Below are 15,259 nucleotides of genomic sequence, written 5' to 3' on the forward strand. Positions count from 1 at the left end.
AAAACAGATCATTTTTGATAATCATTGTTCAATAAGTCCACTTATATTCACTCCACACTGTCACATACATACATACAATACTCACACACCCATACACATATACACACACCCTCACACACCCTTACACATATGCACACACCCTCACTAATATGTACAATAATAAAACTGATACACTAAGTTTTAAGTGACTAAGACAAGTACTTAGCATAAATATTATTGTTTTAATATAAGTAATCCTCATAATGTAATTGAGACACATTTAATGTATATATTTCTACCGACATATTGAAACCATTGTATAAATTCCATAATGTGTTTTGTTTTTATGAGAAAAATAATATAAAATTAAAACAAATAACGAAGTTATGCCATTTTTTTATGTTGGTATGATTTACTAATTTTGAAGTTTTACCTAGCTGTAGTAATGAGGAAGTAAGGTGGTTTAATTTTATTTGTAAATAGACTATTAAACTAAGCCATTTTTTTTATGTATCGTATTATCAGCGCTACGATTTTTTTACATATTGCATTTCTGAAACTACTCCACGTGTGTTCTCTGTTAAGTTATCTTCCATTTTTTCTCAGTTCTGCCGATTGGTCCGTTGACACAACTCTCTTATCATTGGTTGATTTACATGAACTAGTGGCATCGTTCAAAGTAGGCTTTAATTAAAATATTTTTAAATATATTTTCGTACATTTTCAAGAAACATTTCCGTATAATTTAATGCTTTTTACCGTGCGTAAGAAAAAAAAATTCCATCCGATTTCCCGTAAGGCTGAAGTTCTTCACTACCCCACGATATAATATTCTGTATATAATCTATGTATGCACCTATTTCCAGTTGTGTGTCATTGTTAACTCAATACAACAAATATCATTTGCATTCCTTATAAAGTCAAAACTGAAACGACAAACACGGTTTTTTCCGTTTTAAAAATGGATCGACAAAAAAATTAGAATACCCGCGCAGTGGTCTTCCTATATTAGACCAATCCGGGAGTCTCAGACCGTTTTAGTTCTATTTCCGTAACCGGCCTGGTCGCTGATGCGTTCTGTTTGGGGGCAATTCTCCGTCTCTCTCTTTTCCGACTTCCATCCGTCACGTCGTCACTGTCGCACGGCAGTAAAACGGATCCGGCGTCCTTTGCTCTCGGCGAGTTTTTCTCTCTTTCGCGCGTTTTCCATCGGTTGGCGCGCGTCCCTTTCTGGCGTGCGGCGTTTCCGTTATGGCGTCGCTTTCGCACGGTACTATTTCGGTGGACGAGTGTCCGAGCAGGAAGCGGGCTTAGAATTTCCGAGAGGAAAATATAGCCCGAGAATTTATACCGTACTATTTGGAGCGAGCGCTTAGAGGAAAACAGTTAAGGAAATTTTCTCCATAAAAATTTTAATTTTCCCTCCGACTAATTGTTTGAGGAAGCTGAACTTTTTGAAAGAGAAATCTATTATCAACAGTCGAAATTATGTTTATATGCGCCAACATTAATTTCCAACAAAAAAAAAATAGATCCAGCTAAAGATTAATTTTCAAACTCGCGCAAATACATTCCAAAACTTTTTAATGCATTTCATTAATAATATGATAAAGATTAATTATTTGTTTAAATTAAAAAATTCGTTCAAATTATGGATGAAAAAGGCTGATTTAAATAGCTCTTTTTTTTAAATATCGTATACTTGAATTATACGGTATCTGATTAAAAGAAAACAAGCTTTGTTTTGCAAAATGCAGATTCGATTGTATGCATAGGGACGGTCGATTTATTTGACGAGTTTAATTTTAATGCACCGTACACACTTACTTTTTAGCATGAACACTTGACAAATTTACTATTCTGCTCAAAGTTACTACCATCACGTCATTTCACCGTAGGGGTGGGCAGAGAGAATGGACCGCCACACACGTCTATCCTAGCATATATTCCGAGATTCTTCCACATTCGTAAATCTTGTCATAAATGCTCTTCGGTTCTGTCCTCTTTTTGACATGACCAGACATAAGATATTGGTTTATCTGATCGTGCCACGTCTTCCTAGGTCGTCCTCGTCTCACGTTACCGTTCATTTTCACCATATGTACTTGTTTTACCATTCTTTAGTCCTGCATTCCTTCTACATGACCAAAACATCTGAGACACTCAGAGCTCAAAGTTTATTTTTGTATGTTTTATTAATAGTTTTAAGTTGCTAGAATTCCACTTGTTCACGCGCTTTGTAGCTGCAAGACAATAAGTAATCTAGCTTCAATATTATATATATTATATTATTCCATGTCCGCTCCCTAGTTGAAGCATATGGTGTCCACAAAGATCCTCCAAGAATCTCTGTCGGCTGCCAGCTCCTGTGCATTATCCCAAGTCAGGTTCGCGTCCCGTAGTTCTGACACAAACTGCCGACGAACAGTCAGCAGTGGACGTCTAGGACGCCGAGAACCCGATGCCTAGTAAAATAGGCAAGCGTGATTAAGGCTCTCAGGAGGTATCCGCAGCACATGACCAAGCCAACCGTATCGCCTCCGCTTGATGACAGTAATCACCGGAGTTTGCTGCGTCCGTTCTCTTATTACTTCAAAAAGTAAATGATATCAACTATCAAATACTTAAATTTTGTAAACAGGGTCTAGAATTCCAACCGGCCATGCGCTCAGTAGCTGCTAGACTTGTTGTAATCTAACTCTTATTTTTACAAATTTGTTTTTCTATTCTGTTTTTTAAATGTCGCTAAAACTCTAAACTTCATTCGAAAATGTGAATGGGGGCTAGATTTCTTACTGTCTATGCGCTCTGTAGCTCAATCACAAATAACTATCGACGTGCTTACAAACATGCTAAGCATTTGAGCAATACTAATTGAACAATAATGAACATGCTTAAGTTATCGCAGTCATAAGTCAACGCGTGTGTAATCTCTAAGTCAACGCTTGTGTCGGTTTGTTTTTTGTTTTCCTCGTAAATAAATACAGTTCATTGAAGAAAAATCGACGTTTACTATTAAAAAAAAAAAACAATATATTGCTTTTGCAAAATAGTAAGGAGGATCTAATACAAAACCGCGAAACTTAAATTACAATTACTATGGCGACTGCTTGACGTTTGGCTTGCCAACCGCCGGCTAAACGCAATAAATAGCATGATAAATAATAAATTCGTATGATTATTATTATATTTTTGTACCTTTTACATTATTTTTATATAACTTTTTTATTTAAATTTAAATTTATCTTGTTTCTATTATTTTTATTTTTATATCTGTAAATAAGTATATGTATTTTTATTTTATTTGCAAGTTTTTAAGTGCCTAACAATTGTTAATTGCTTTTATTTTGATACCGATAATGTACTTAATCGATATCTTACACCACTGTGGAAAATTTTTATTGACTGTTTTCAAAATTTTCGTTCATATGTATTCTTTTCTTTTAATACAATATATGTAAAAACTGTTGTTTTTTCCCAAATAAAAATAAATAAATAGAAATAGCAGTTTTGGAATATTTTCCATATTTACACCGGTGAAATTAAAATACGTGATTGCGCAGCGGGATTATACGTCGCGAAACGAAAATATTTTGACATTTAATATTAGGTGTTCACGGATGTTCCATTGTGATCGCGAATACGATAAACTACCGTGGTGAGAATTTGTTATCACGTCGATAGTTATTTGTGACTGAGCTATTGGGATATTTATTTATTGGACAGCGCCCTTGAGGTGGTCTTCGCAAAAATAGCGCTATGTGGATCATCCAAATAAAATCATAATAAAATCAAAGTTGAAATATAAATTAAGGAAATGTTCCTCATTACAAAGCTACCGCGCTTGCCTGGTCGGATGTTTCGTGTGTTGAGTGTTGTGTTGTACAGATTGGCCGCGTGTACGCCACACGGCTGTCGACTGTACAATCTCCAGTGTACAGAGTACAGATGTATCTCCGTATTACCTTGTATGTCCCGGTTCGTGGTCGCGTCACCCACGCGAGGCGATTGGACGATTAAAATATATGTATATAAAGAAAAAATCGACGATTATCAATCGGATACACGCGCCAGCAGTCTGCCTAGTGGACTTTTACATCTTGTACATTTTAGATAAATAAATATTGCGCGTTATTTATTCATTCAAAACTTTAAGTACAAAGAATAAGTACTTTGGCGGACTTATTGTTCAAACATTTAACAATATAGCAAAATCAATATGGCTTTAACCGATGTACTACGTAATACTTCGTGCCTTGAAGTTTAAAATCCCTTGACTCTGTCAAACCAAATCATCGAAAGGGTCGAGAGTTTCAAATACCTGGGACAGAAAATGTGAGTTTTCAAAAAGAACTGGGATTGCGGTTAGGAGTAGCAGCCGCCACATTCAACAGTATGAAGGCTGTCTGGAGATCGGATATTTGGTAATGGTAGCCGAAACGTCGGAACGAAATCCAACTTACACGGGATCACCCAAAAAATATACTTTTGAAATCTCCATCTTTAGGTATTTGTTGGATTTGGTTATGCCATGGCTTTCTTGGTCATCCTCTATTTCTGCATCCATCAACATTCGCATCGTAAATCTCTTTCGCCGTTCTACTGCTGTCCATTCGCTCTACATGTTCAAACCAACGCAGAGCTCCTTTCTTGAAATTTGTCGATAATGCTTATCTCAGCCTTACATAATATAAGGTTCTCAACATTTGCAGATCTATCGTTCATAGTTTTACCACGCATTCAATAATTAATAAGAACAAGGGGCTTATGCCCAAAAAAATAAGATAACGATGTAACAGGTTAACTCAAAAGGCAAAAACGAGCGAAAAGTTAAAAACTAACTCAAGGAAAAATGATGTTTTCTTTAGAGCATGTCATTATTATAATACTGTTCTCTCCGGTCACGCAGACATTTTTCATCTCTCCTATACGAAATATATAAGATTCCTTATAATAGACAGTACGCCTATTAATTTATACGATGTCATTAATTCACGTATGTTTATTATTATGTTTTGTACCTTCGACGATATTTTTGTACAACTGTATTATTTTTCTTATTCTTAATATTAATTTTTATTTTTATTTACTTTATCATTAAAACTTTATATTTATTCTTGAGTGTATTTTTTAAAAATATTATGTACGTTAGTTTTTTTTTTTTTTAAAGGGAAAAAGAAATGTTAGCGATCTTATAATTTACCCTAATATTTCAATTTTGGTGGCCATTTTCAACGAGTTGTAAATAACTCACTATTAGAAAATGGAAATCAAGTTGGGGTAGAGTGGGGTTTGGAACCTCGGACCTCCGGCCCGTGAGTCCGCAACACTAGCCACGGGACCACAACCCGATTTATATGTTTTTTTTTTTACGTTTGTAATGTATACGTTATTTTTAAATGCAAGAATTGAATGGAATTATAAAAAATACAATACGAAAATGTCGCCATTCTGCACACTAATCATACGACAAAAATGTGTGAAAAAGACAAAAAAAAGATATAATTACGCACGGGCTCTCTCATGTTCCTCGTAACAGCTGTGCTAGAGTATGTGCGTACGTTAATAAAACGACAGCTTATACTACTATTAAGCTTTTTTTCTTCTTTAGTCCACTGGGTTTACAGTGTTTATTTTTCATTTTACGATCACAAAGGCGTATCCGAAAGCACCCGAACGTCTCCGGTAAGGGCCGAATGTAGTCGAATATGTCCGAATATGGATACGTAATAAAACTAATGATGTGGGAAGGTTAATATGTGCTACCAATTAACGATTTAAAAATAACAGAAATCGAATAAAATCTTGCATTTCTTAAATGAAACACGGAGTCATTGAAATTTCGGGTTATATAAAACTCACGACTGTCAGAAAAAAATCACATGTGAAAAAATGCCGTAAAAAGAAAACACGGTCTGACTTTTATTTATTTATTTTTTTTGCGCCACATCATGCCACCATTAAATTAAATCACGGAAAACCCAGGCTTGAGAAAAATCTCATTAAAAAAATTTTTTGTCACCAGGAATCGAACCCGGAATCTTCCGTGTGTGAGTCAAGCGTATTGACCACTACATCACAGAGACTTTTATTACATGCGAGCGTGATACCGCGTATCTCTATCGTCTTGTTTTTTGTCTTGATAAATAGTTTCTTATGGAACCATCCAAAAAGCCAAAAAAGCGCCCGATTTTATGTGCCGTCTTCAGACGTACGGTATACTCATACGTAAAATTATTTCAAAAACGGAAAGGTACCGACACAGAAAAAAATATTCTGATACTCCTTCTTAGAGAATAAAATGAAATCGGTTCAGTTTTGGGGTGCGGAAAACAGGACAACGAAACCTCGATTTTAGTTGGGTATGATCAGTCCGTCGTGCACTTGTCTTTTTTGCACAATATCGGGAAGGCACATGCCAGAGACTGACAGACAAACTACGCAATCAAACCCGGGACCTTAACCATGGCAAGCGCACCAACCACTATACTGCGAGACAAACTTTATTTTAAAGTTGTATTTTTTAACGACTAACCCGTACTGTGCCGAAAGAATCCGCGCGTTACGGTGATGTGAACCAATACACATGCAAAAAATGAGAGAAAAAAATGGAATATTTATAGGCAATAGCTTCAATAATTTATCATCATTCCCTTTCCGCACCTAATGATGCATAGGGCACTGCATTGGTACACCAATCACAGCGCATCTTGATCGTATTTGTTACATGAGGTAAGATCAGTCGTACGCTTCAGGTACTTTAAAATATTAAAGTGTGAAAATACCCTTTTAAATAAATATTTCATATCTATCATGTCGGGAGTCGAACTCGAGACCTCTTGCATGGTAGGCAAACGCGCTGACCATTACACCACGAGGCCGGCATTAAGTCATTTATAGCTGAAGTCAACAGCGAAAATATTTTTAATCTAATTGCTAAAAACATGAAAAAACCATCGGCTGACGTTCGCAGCTCTAACACAGAGACCGCCCCTAACAAAAGCACGAAAGTAACTGCGCATAACTGGCGTACTGTGGCAGTGGTATAGGTTACTTTGCTTCTGGCCTGCGTGGCGCATGAATTTGTCTCTTTCGCTCGCGAATATACCTATAACACCGAGAGTGAGACGTAGTGTGTTTGAGACAACCGTATATTCGGTACTCTTATATTATACGACACACGATACATTCGTAAACTTTTGGGTGTTTTAGTGATGCATCTCCGATTTGTTACAAAATGCTTTTTCCGAGCCCAATAATAATTTATTATACAATGACAAATTCTTTCAATCGACATGTAAAAGTATAAAACTGGGGAATAACGAACATCTTACTCCGGTATTTATTATATTTATAGAGATATTAAAGTATATTGAGTTTTTCTACTGACATTTCTTGGTGGAACTGCATTTAAATTATAATAATAAAAATACTTTATAGTTTTATTCCACTTTTATTTATAATTATTTTATAATTTTTTTACCAGTGACCGGGTTTCGTCGTGACCGACATCGTCAGACTGGTTATTAGATGCAATGTGTACTAGCTACACACACATCACCGGGAAGGAAGAGTTAAACATTGATTGTATTGTTATTACGGAAAACATTTTTGAGAAGGTAATATGAAATTCTAGACGTTTACAGGGCTTATGACCTTTCATTTGGCTTGTTGGTTTAAATAAAATTACTACAGTGACGGGTAAACGGATATGAAAATAGATTCAAATTAAAAAATGTAGCAATATTCATATCCAGCATACTAGTAAAGAGTGCGAACTACTAAATGCATATATTAGAAAACCGTTATCAGACGATTAAAAAATGTGGTTAAATGGTCCGTCATATACACAAAGGATTTCGTTTTCAATAATATTTTAATTACAAGAAGATTACATCTTACTTATAAAAAGAAAGCGTTTTCAAGGGATGTACGATTACCATTTTTATTCGTAACTTTTTATGTTTATATTTTAAAAAACAATTATAATATTTTGTGACGAAATGACTCGCCTACAGTCTGTTTTGAATGCCGCAGCGAGACTTATTTTTGGAATCTCTAAGTTCAGTCATTTCACTCCACTACTTCGGAAATAACACAAAGGGTGGAATTCAAACTTTGTTGGCTTATGCATAAGTCACTGCACAACTCTGCTCCAGAATATCTGAGCGAAATTCGCATTCCAGATGGACAGACGTCTTACGCTTAGATCAGCTACATCTACGTCGAAAGGAAAAGTTATTATACCTCTACGCAAAACAGCGCACTAAATTCGGCGAACACGCATTTGCGGTCGCTGGCCCTGCGGCATGGAAAGATCTCCCAGCGGAGGTGCGAGGCTGTAAGAGTGAATGAAGTGATGTATTGGAAAAAACTTAAAAACCACTCTCTAAATCATTTTAATAAATACGTAGCACGTGATAACACAATAAATTGTTTTGCTTAAATTACTAATTAAAAAAGTGAAAATTAAATTGATTTATTTTTATAATCACTTTGTAAAGCGCCCTTGGGGTTTATTACGAAAATGGCGCTTTATAAATTATCCATAATAATAATCAAAAACTGAGATTAGGGTAGAGATTCAAAAAACTTTTCTATTGATAAATAACTTCAAAAGTGCATTTTTTATTTAATCAACGAAAAAAATTGAAACATGAATTAACAAATGACAACTTTTAACATGCTGCCAATCGTTTTATATTGATAAAAATGGTTACATTTCAATTTTGAAGGAATTTTTTTAATAAATTTCCTTAACAAAGATTAAACTATCGAGTCTATTTGGTCAGCTCAATGCCTTTCAGGCAATGTACACTGATAACAGAGGGAATTAGAATTTAGTGGACTGTATGGAGATTGTTACTAACTTTTAAAGTTCTTCCTATTGTTTCTTATATGGAGCACTTCACTATTGCTGTAGCACGGATACCGGTATCGTGTAGATGACGATGAATTGTATAATTTAGCCAGTTTATAACTAACTTCACTTTGTACGAAATATGCTGACGCAGTATATGATAAAGATTTATCAGAGAGACAACTTTTCACATGTGACTTGCTCACAGGACGGTAGAAGAACAAGAATTTGAAATAGGAAGGATCTGGGTGGGAACGGGATATTCAGTCTTATATTAGTTGCCAGTTTAGAAAATGTAAATTCAGTACTTAACAGAGTCATTATTTATTGTGTATGCAGACAATTGGTAGAATTCCATATTTAATTTGGTAATGTATCCAAAATAAAACAAGTTTATTGGATTATAATTTATTAATTTTTTATTTTATCTACTATATTTTTTATAAAATATACAAAGGGTATATTGTGACGCGTTTTACGAATTTTACGCGTTTTACGCGTGACGAATTTTAAAGTCATACCCTTACAAATATTTTTAAATAATGGAAGGTTTTTCCCCAATATAACCAAAATATTCCTCTAATATACTCAGTATACTCTAATTGAATTTTAATTACTCTACTTATTTTAGCTTGTAAAGAAATCCACAAACATAAAATAGCAATTATTTTTAGTATATAAGGAAACTTAGTAAATATTTAAGTTAGTTTGTTTGAAAATGTCCTAACAAGACGAAACGCGTCACAATATACCCTTTGTATATTTTATAAAAAATAACGTAGAATTATAATCTAATAAACTTGTTTTATTTTGGATACATTACCAAATTAAGAGTCATTATTGCCAAAACATCGTAGCCAACAGGAGCATTGCTTTACGGAGACTACCAAATATAAATATATATTTTTTGAATATGTAGTGATTTACCAAGAATAATATATTTTAATATATTAAATAATAATGTTCCACAAAGTAAGTGCTTCAAACATAAAAAAAAACAAAAAATATATATTTAGTTATATTATTTAACGTTGCGATAGTCATAACATCATAAAAATCATCATCATTCCATTATCCGCACCTAACGATCCATAAGGCACTGTATTAGTGCACTAATTGCAGGGAATCTTGGTAATTTGTTACACGAAAATAAATATTGAAAACTTTTTTTAAAAATAATTTTGAATGGCAGACGCGTCGTGCAGTAATTTTAGAATATTCGAAATTCAAAATGTCGCCTCTTGATTGGCGGGCGGAGGATGGGAGATCAATGGCAGATAGATAGAGAGGCGAGATAAGAGAATGGACATGTCAGAAGTGATTGGAAAATATAACGGACCAATTGATTGGACCCCGTACCCGGTTGGATTACAATAATAAAACAAATTGGTATGTCAAAAATCTTCCTTCAACTATTATTTAAACGTTTGTTGAAGCATAGATCAAAGGAAATATAACATTGACAAATATTTAACAGAGATGGAGAACTGATGACGGGTCATAAGCGCTACAAATGTCTCGAATGAGGAAGTTCCGTAGGTTAAAAAAATATATCTGTTGATAGATTTTCGGCCTCGTAGCGTAATGGTCAGCGCGTTAGCCTGCCATGCAAGAGGTCTCGGGTTCGATTCCCGACATGGTTGATATGAACTAGTATTTTTTTATTTTTTTTATTATTAATAAAAAAAATATAATTCAAAAAGTACATATTATACTCCCAGGAGTTATTAAAGAAACTCATTTGGGACCGTACATAAAAAAAAAACATATTTTTGAAAAATCCGTAATATCATAAAAATCAATACGTCCGAAATAAAAAAAAACAAAACATTATTGTATAAGAAACATAAAACACCATCTTATATAAACTACATTAATAATTATCACTATCAAAAAGATTTAAGAAATATTTTTTGATTGCGACACTTCTGGATTTTTTATTCATTTTTTCGTGTCTTAGCTCATCGGGCAGTTTATTATGTTCGGAATGGCCAATATTTTCAAAGGACCTATTGCCAAACTTTGTTGAGCGAAACTTAGACACATGAAGATTCCCTGATTTAAAGGGTTGTTTTCACAGTAGAATATTTCATAGTCCCTGGACTGGTACCTGAAGCGTAAGACTGATCATCTTACCTCCATGTAACAAAACTAATCGAGATACGCTGCTATTGGTGTACCAATGCAGTGCAATATGCGCCATTAGGTGCGGAAAGGGAATGATGTATTATGATGTAATAGTTTTTTTTAATACGTATCGTATTATTACCGCTATGCTTTTTTAAAGTTTTGTAACTTTGAAATTACTCCGCACGTGACGTCACAAGTTCTCGTCGGAGAGTTCTGCTGATTGGTGAGTTTGCTTTCCTGAAACCGAAAATCTATCACAACAATAAATCGTTGATTTATTCGGAAGAACTTTTGAAGTTTTTTATTAAAATCATTTTTCATACATTTTCGAGAAACTTCGCGGTACAGTTAAACGCTCTAATTTTTACCGCGTGTAAGAAAACATTTTTTTATCCAATTTCCCGTAGCACTGCACTTCCCCATTCCGTGCTCCCTTTTGAAAAGAATCTCCATGATGTTGAAAACATTCGTTTCAAATTTTGATAAAATCCCCAGCGGATTAAATCCAGAATGTCAAATGTTTTAAGAATGTATAAATATTTCTATACAATTGATGGATTTAACCGTTAAAGGATTTTTTTTTTTATACTTAAGTTCTTACGCAAATATTAAAATTATTAGACCCCTTCCTAAAAGTTGTAAATAACTTGTGCTGGAAAAATGGGAAAACAGTTGGGAATTGCCAGAGTGGAATATGAACCTCAGACCTTTGACTCGTGAGTCCACAACACTACCACGGGACCACAACCCGGTTTTGTCATTCAAACATGTTAAAAGAGACGGAGAACATCTTTAAATTCATAATATTCACAAGACTTATTGGCCCTTTGCACACGTGCCACGCCAATCCACCCGGCCCAGTAATTTCACCGGGTACACCCTACAAAAGGTGACAGATTGTGTATGCGTTTGTAGGGTGTACCTGTAAAGTTACCGGGCCGGGTGGATTGGCGTGACATGTGTGAAAAGGGCCATTAGGTACATTATGTTAATCATGGGGAAATATATCGTTTTCATTCCCTTATCTGCATAGTTTAATGATGCATAGGGCATTAAAATAAGTAAACTAGTATATTATGAGAAATGCAACTTAATAATTTGCTACACGGATAGGTATGATCAATCCTTCGCTTCGGGGGTTCAACATTATAGTGTAAACACATATTTTAAAATATAAAAAAAATCTTTACAATGTTCACATACATCGGATTCATTTTTGTACGCACGAGACTTTGGAGTCATTGTTTAATTTAAAATCTCTGAATTTTGATATTCCATTTTATTTGTAACCACGTCGGAGATACATGTTTTGCCTTTTGAAGGCTTTATTAAATTTAAGTGAACGGTTTTACTTTTTTAATTATTTAAGCTTCACGCAAACTTTTAGTAGACTTTGAATTCTAAAAAGAACTAAAAATATTTTAATATATAAATTCTTTTCAGAATGGAATACATCTTGACGTGAAATTGTTAATTGAAAACGAATATAAGTAAAAAAATCTTTAAAAAAGTATAATTAGATGCTTTTCGTTATTGGTCCCTTAGAGTATCATACTTAATAACAACTTATATAATTAATATTATAAGGCACATAAGATTTTGTTTAGTAACACATTAATATGGCCATCTTTTTCTCACTTATTATGGACGGAGTGTAATTAATTATTTAAACATCAAATTATTCATAGTCAATATATATTTCATAATAAAATAGCTCGCAATAATGACTACACGGTAGTCAAAGAGTCTTAAACATTCTTCTGAAAAATGACGGTTGTTTCGCCAGTAGTTCACGGTTCACAAAATGCTAAATTGTCTTGTCAAAACAATGGAAAATTACGCATTTTAGAACGGACATCGTCGATTAAATAATACAAAAACAAAATAATATCATAAATAAAATCAACACGAACCACACCATGCACAAAATTTACAAAATCAATGTTTAAACAAGTTACAATATATAATAATATAAGAAACACACAAAAATACATACATACCTTTTGTCATACACCTATAAATGTATTTTAAAAAAATCGTATCCCCATATGTCAGCTTAATCGTGCATAAATGCAACAATATAAAAAAATATTTCATTTACATTTTTTGTAAATTGTTTGAACAGATATAGATATGCAATATTAGCGAACTTGGAATATTAAAATACACTGGAACCTCGTTTTACACGGTTGAAATTTTTTCATTATTTCAAGTATAAATTGAACAATGCGTAATATTTATATAATTATACTGTTCGTTATTGGAATGCACTACATCTCTGTCTTATTGGGCGTGTAATATATTATGACAATGATACTGATTTTTTTATTGTGATTTTTAAAAGTATTTTGATGTCATGTTATATTGAAGGTATAATAAATACACCAGAGCCTCGATATTCCGAACGCCTCTGTTTTCCGAACGACCTCCTATTTTCTGTGGAGCCTGTGACCCTTTTTATTGTAATCAGATGACATTTCCGGTAAAGATGCGGAAAATTTTGACCCTGAAGATGACGCACCATTAAGCCTTTTTTGAAACAGGGGCTTTTTAGAAGTAAAGATGAACAATATCTTGTTAAACAATGCTGATATTGATTATCTGGAGCCTTTAAGTGGCGAAGACATAGCAAGGAAAGTAAGAAATGAGCATGACAGCGAAAATGAAAAAGAATTTGAGGCATCGGAACTATTTGAAAGGATTCCACATACTCAAGCTGTATCTGACTGGAATACTTGCTTGGAATCGGCAGATGAAGTCGCTAACACAATTACAAAAACATATATTTTAAGCACATTAAGCCTGTAGTCTGGTTAAACCATAATTTAACTGGTGGGTATAATTTGAAGATTATAAATAGAACGATAAGGGCAGGTATGAAGGTCATAAAAACGTTAATAAGATATTGTTGTAAATTGAATATTACAACCAGAATTATCTTCTTTTAAAAAAAATGAGAATACAATTCTATAAAAAAAGGTTTCAACTAAAATATTTCAATAAAAATATTTATTTTTTTAAGTATAACCGAAGGCATAATTTTACGTAGAAGTAAAGGAAAATGTCACAAAAATGTATGTGATTTAAAATGCTTGTATTTCTTTTCAAAAACAAAAAAACTAAATTTTGCTTCGGCCACTTTCATGTTCAATTTACTATCTTCAAATTGTTATAACAACTTTTAGTTCGATACAGTATTTATTAAGATCCAAGATACCTAAGTTTAGTCTAAATTTGAAATGGCGTAATCTGCCGGTCTAAAAGTAATTACATTTTAGTTACATAAAACTTTTAAGTATATTTTTTAACAGAAATACCTTTAAAAAATATAGTTTTTATGTTTTTTTTTGTTTTTTATTATTGCGCGATAAAAAAAAAACATTCGTTTTAAAATGGCAAAATCGTACGATATCCTCATTTTGTGTGCGTTTTACCCGACTACAGCCTTAAGGGATAAAGCCTTTTCTATGCCGCTAAATAACACTTGTCAAAGCGCTGAAATTATTTTTAAAGGTGTGATTAATCGCATTATACTTCAGTTCAGTTACAAAAAACTTTGTTTTATTTCGAAAAAATGCCTTTCAAATATCTGCATACTATAATCCAAACGCTTCGTACATCCGAACAGGGTGTACATTTTGGGTGTTAGGACTATCGAGACCCTGCTATAGTAAACAATTTATTTTTTTTAATTCCAAATTAATTTTTACACAAGGAAACATGTACATCATTGATTTTTTTTTTAATACTTTTTTATACAGTACTGCGTGGAACGCATCTCACGTTTAAAAAGAAGTTCCAGTATATTCATGATTTGAGGAACAGCTTTTTTATATGACGGGGTTCATTAATCAATTTAGAGACAGATTTCTTCGCAGTTCTGTCTATGCAGGTAAAATAAATAATTATTTTGAACGCATCATTATTGCGTAAAATCTAATGCGTTGTAATAATACTTAAATATGCATTAATAATTCTAAAATAACTAATTAAAATATATTCTTACCGACCACGCGAAGAGCCATTCTTCTTTGCCGCTTGGTCAATTTAAGATAAAACGTCTATTGGATTATTTTATACATAATATGACTAAATACACCGTAAAAATAAAGATTGTTGATTTTAACAGTGACATGAAAATTACCGATCGCTTCTTACTGTTTTGCCCAAAATGGAGTTATGACAGATATAAACATTATTAAATGATTTAATTTAGGTAAAAAAAAAAATCCACCACAAATACTATTATAATGGCACTGCCTATTGCATTATAAACGAATCAAACAGAGA

General features: G+C 33.3%; 1 protein-coding gene and 1 long non-coding RNA gene across 3 annotated transcripts in view; both read right to left on the bottom strand.

Annotated features, from left to right (window-relative positions):
• Positions 1 to 15,259, bottom strand: part of bs (serum response factor blistered) — a 318,284-nt gene that overhangs the window by 252,741 nt on the left and 50,284 nt on the right. The window lies entirely within an intron of this gene.
• LOC148285100 (uncharacterized) lies at positions 5,372 to 11,963 on the bottom strand. The gene is made up of 2 exons (XR_015822901.1): positions 11,109 to 11,963; positions 5,372 to 6,642 (listed from the first exon to the last, which is right to left on the bottom strand). It is a non-coding gene; the product is annotated as an uncharacterized LOC148285100 (long non-coding RNA).

This window comes from Micrasema longulum, unplaced genomic scaffold (genome assembly GCF_059751315.1).
Source record: "Micrasema longulum isolate JH-2025_06_02 unplaced genomic scaffold, ASM5975131v1 h1tg000059l, whole genome shotgun sequence".
In the NCBI taxonomy this organism is placed as follows: domain Eukaryota; kingdom Metazoa; phylum Arthropoda; class Insecta; order Trichoptera; family Brachycentridae; genus Micrasema; species Micrasema longulum.